Here is a 4,511-nt window from a genome sequence, read left to right on the forward strand (position 1 = left end):
ACAGCTGTCACCCGGCTGTGAGGAGCAACTGGCGGTCAGTGACTGTGCAGGGCAAGGGCGCTGTCCTCAAACACCTGCTGTTGGAGGGAGTTTGGGGAGAAAACTGACCCAAGCAACCTGGCTTGTGTAAAAAATTGACCTTCAGGCCCGGTGTGTGTGGCCGGGGGTGTTTGGGGGGGGGGAGGATCGTTACAGTGGCTCCTAGACCCTTGACTCTTGTCACCTTTTGGGCATCCATCTCTGCAGATGAGCAAGCGAGGGCGGAAGCGTGGCTTGGCTGTTGTCACCAGTCACCACACATGGGGTGGCTCAAAGCGACAGGAACTTGTTCCTCACGTGACCTTTTCCTAAGGTCGTGGGCTTTGGAGTTAGACGCCCCCCAACCTAATCCAGACTGATGTCATCTCGACACAACCGCTCCATCTCCAGAGACTATTCCCAAATGACTCCACATTCTGAGGTTCTAGGTGAACAAATGTAACAAAATACCCCCGGCTGGGGCTGAATGGCGGAGGCTGAGGGTTCAAGATCAAGGTGCCAGCAGGGCTGCCTTCTGCAAACCTGTTTCCTAGTTTGGAGAAGGCCATCTTCTCCCTGCACTCTCACAGGGCCCTTCATGCGCGCGCGTGTGTGTCTTTTCCACAAGGACACTGACTGACCCTTCATAAGGACACTGCTCTGGCCCTTAGGAACAGTTAACCCCCGTTACCTCTGTAAAGGCCTTCACTCCAAATGCAGTCACATTGGGGTTTACGGCTTCAGCAGAGAATTTGGGGGGTGGGGGAACACGCACTTCGATCCCTAACACTATTCAACCCACTGCTAGCTATGAGTCTTGGGTGCAGGGTCAACATCCCCAGTGGTAACAAGGAAACAGCTTCCCCTCCCCACGGGGCCTCACACAAGATTGCCCACGAGAATGCACAGAGCCCTTAACGAGGAGGTCCTCAGGCCCTGAATTTTGTGGCTCCCCCTAAGGCCGTTGGAGCCTGGATGGAGCCCTGTGGTTTTGGGCAAGTGGTCACCGCCCTGGCTGCCAGCCAGTGGCCTGCCTTGGCACAGGGCTCTAAGGTTCCCTCTGCTCACTCGAGAGTACCTCAAATTACACTTGGCTCCCCAACAACATGAGTTCAAACTGCGTGGGTCCACTTGTATGCAGTCTCTTGCAAATCGTCGGGTGGTTGACTAACAGCACAGACAAATCCAGCCCGCTGCTGTGAATGTGTGTTCTCTTCCTTGTGGTTTTCTTTGTAATGTTTCCTTTCCTCCAGCTTACTTGCTGTACGGATGAAGTGCAATACACGTAACACACAAAATATGCGTCACTTGACCTTATATTTTTGGGCAAGCTTCCAGGCTTTAGTTTTTGGAAAATCAGAGCTCACACAGGAATTTTTCACTGTACGTGCAGGTGTTGACGCCCCGACCCCTGCACGAGTGAAGGGTTGGCTGTCCTACCACGCCAGTGCCCGGGAGTCATCCAAGTTCGGGGCTGGGCCAGTCGTCACGTGGTGGCTGGGGGGTCATCTTGATGAGGGGCACAGGAAGCTGCTCGAAGGCAGCAGGACACCTAGTCCCTGTCACCACACCATGCTTCCAGCGTGCCCAGACCACTGACTCACTGTGTGGTGGGCAAACAGACATGGTTTCTGTCCTCTGAACGTCGGCTCCAAAGGGCTGTGTGGCATTTGACACCTCCCGCCCTGCTCCAACCTGCTGTCCTGGCTCCAGCCTGCTGTCCTAACTCCAGCGGCCGCTGCTCCGCCTCTTGGCGTCATCTTGGCCTGCTGCAGCCCACCGCAGTGACCAGGCACTGTTGTCCTGGGTTACCTTTGTCTTTCCTTCCCTGTTGTCCTCCCAGACCAACACATATGTCACCTCCTCTCTCCTCAAGGCCTGGCCTTCCTCTGGGTGCGTCAGCTACTCCCCCTGGAGAGTGTCTCAGACACACTGCCCACCGCTCAGGCCCTTCTGCAGCACAGCGCTCAAACCATAGTTGACGTTTGTCATCACCCTTCAGTCTTCAATCAGGCAGAACTTCCCGGCGTGCTGGGAAGAGGTGGGTTTGCACCTGGAAGGTGCCCTTTACACAGCGGTGTGTCCAGGGGAGGCTGCCGTGAGCGGCCCACGGTGGGGCCCCAGACTCACAGGATCAAGGGGTTGTGCTGGACCAGAAGCCATCTCCCTGCTTTTAGACCATGCTTGCGGTGCTTTGGAGAACCCCCGCCCCGGGCCCTGAGCTCGCTTCTGGCTTATCTTCCTGGAGTAGACAGAGCTATTGACTTCGGCAACTGTACCCCGGTACATAGTCATCGGTGGGGCGTGTAGACAGGCAGGCAAGCAGGGAACCTTGCCCCGCTGGATGGAACTGGAGTGGGCGAGAGCGACAACCTCAAGTCAGGACCTGGGGCTCCTCCCACACCATCAAGTTCAAGTACCGAATTTTGAGGCATCTAAGTAGTTCAAGTTTGAACTACCCTTTTGGTCGTTAAGAGAGTATAACTGTCAAGTGAGGAAGATGAGCGCCCTTTGTGTGACTCTTGTGAATCGCACGGAAGCTCCTAAGTACGTAGCCACAGTGCAGAGTGCCTTTTATTTTCTTGCCTCTGCAAACTCTAGGGCTGGGCCTGGCCCCGAGCGCTCTCCTTTCTCTAGTCAGCCCGTCTGGCCTCTTCGCTGGCTCCCGTTATTGGGTGGCACTTTCCAGGATACTTCTGTGCCACGGAGGGGGGTAGTGAGGGCTAAGTCAAGAATTAAAGGGCTCTTGGCGATCATTTGCTTCCCTCTTATATGCGTCCTGACCCCAGTATCCAACAGGCAGGACAAACCCTATCCTGAACAAGCGCTGCGGCCAGCATCTACATGTAAGTCAGTAAAAATCTCAATTAATTAAGAACTAAATGTAATTCAGATGTCACTCTTTCAGGTGCACTAGCCACATTTCAAGGCTCCATAGTCACACGTGGCTAGCGGCTATCATCTTAGACACAGAGAGAATTTCCATCATCGCCGAAAGTTCCATCAGCTTCTGCTGGCTTAATCAGGTTTAAACCATCTGGAGCAGGTTGCGGATATGTTGTATCTCAAGTCTTTCTGAATAGGCATTAGTAGAGAGCATCACTTGAGCATAAACTTGCTTACCTTTCCTAAACAATCTTATCATATAAGAGAATTTGACTGGGACAAATGCTAACATCTCTGGGAACTTCAGAGACAACACCACAAAATTCAAACACCAGGGGAAAAGCCTTCCTCTTTCCCTTTCCCTCAAGGTTTCATGATGATTTGCTTTTGGATCACAAAGAGTAAATTATAAATGGAAAGATGCCATAATTTTTGCCACAGAAACAGGATTCATTTGCCTCCTAAATATATCTCTGTGTCAAGCAGGGTATCACACTGTGCTCCCAGGAGGGCACGAAAGCTGTGATTCTCTCATTAATCCTGTTTTGAGTTGACTTAATATGAAATTGCTGCCTAAACCCAATTTCCTGGACGGGGCTCTAGGAAGTCGCATTTGGCCACAGACTCCCCCCGCTCTCCCCCACAGTTAACTGGAAACCACTGAGCACTGAAGGTCTCTCGAGTTCTTCTCGAGAACGGAACATCAGATATTCGTGGCCAGTGGGAGGGGCCACTAAGCTTTCGCAGAAATTATTTACTATCGTCTTGGTTCCCAAAAAGTCTTCATAATTTGGAATTGTAAGAACAGAACTGTCAGTGCTTCTAGAAATCATAAATAAAAGTCCAGGGAGTGGAGCAGGTCCGATATGGAAAGCTGGAGGCTGGTTTTGCTAGGGCCCAGGGAGGGCGGAGATCGGGTGAGCCGGCTGCTGGGACAGGAAACCTGCACACACCCATTGCTGGCGGCTGTCTGCACCCAGTTAATTTTCCAGTCGCAGGCTACAACACGAGCGTGCGGGGCCAGTGCTAGCTGCAGACCAGCCTCAGCACGGGGCGCGGCTGAGCCCAGGCTCCAGGAGGGCGAGGAGGGCTCCTGGGCGGCCGTCACGGCCCCTGGCAGTGGCGAAGGGTGGCTGGCTGCTGAGCTGTCTGTGCTCACCTCACTATAAAAGCCAGCGGGAAATGAAATGTGAATGTGGTTTCTTTAGGGTGTCCACTAACACCCCACCCTTCTTCCAGATAGCCTGCTGTCTGATTAAAGCGCATCCTGAAGATTCAATTCCTGTCTCTGCTTCATTGGCATTCGGTGGTGCCAGATGGCCTGCATTCCAGGCTTCTGGTTGCACCTGGCCTAGAAGCTTGCAGGTAAGCCCCTTGGGACCAAGGAGAATGGGGGAGGCAGGCCTGTGCACACCCAGCCCCAGCCGCACCCCCATGTGGTCCACAGCCCCAGCCCTGAATCTCCATTCCCGACTGAGAGTGAGTTTGGGTCTCAGGCAGAAAAAAGTCGAATTCTCCGTGGAGTAAAACTCTTTTACTCGGGGATCTGAAGAATCCCCTCAAATCATTTGTCATGGATATGGTAAAAAAAAAAAAAAAAAAAAAAA

The sequence above is a fragment of the Condylura cristata genome, unplaced genomic scaffold (assembly GCF_000260355.1).
Source record: "Condylura cristata isolate star-nosed mole 26May11 unplaced genomic scaffold, ConCri1.0 scaffold00019, whole genome shotgun sequence".
Lineage (NCBI taxonomy): Eukaryota > Metazoa > Chordata > Mammalia > Eulipotyphla > Talpidae > Condylura > Condylura cristata.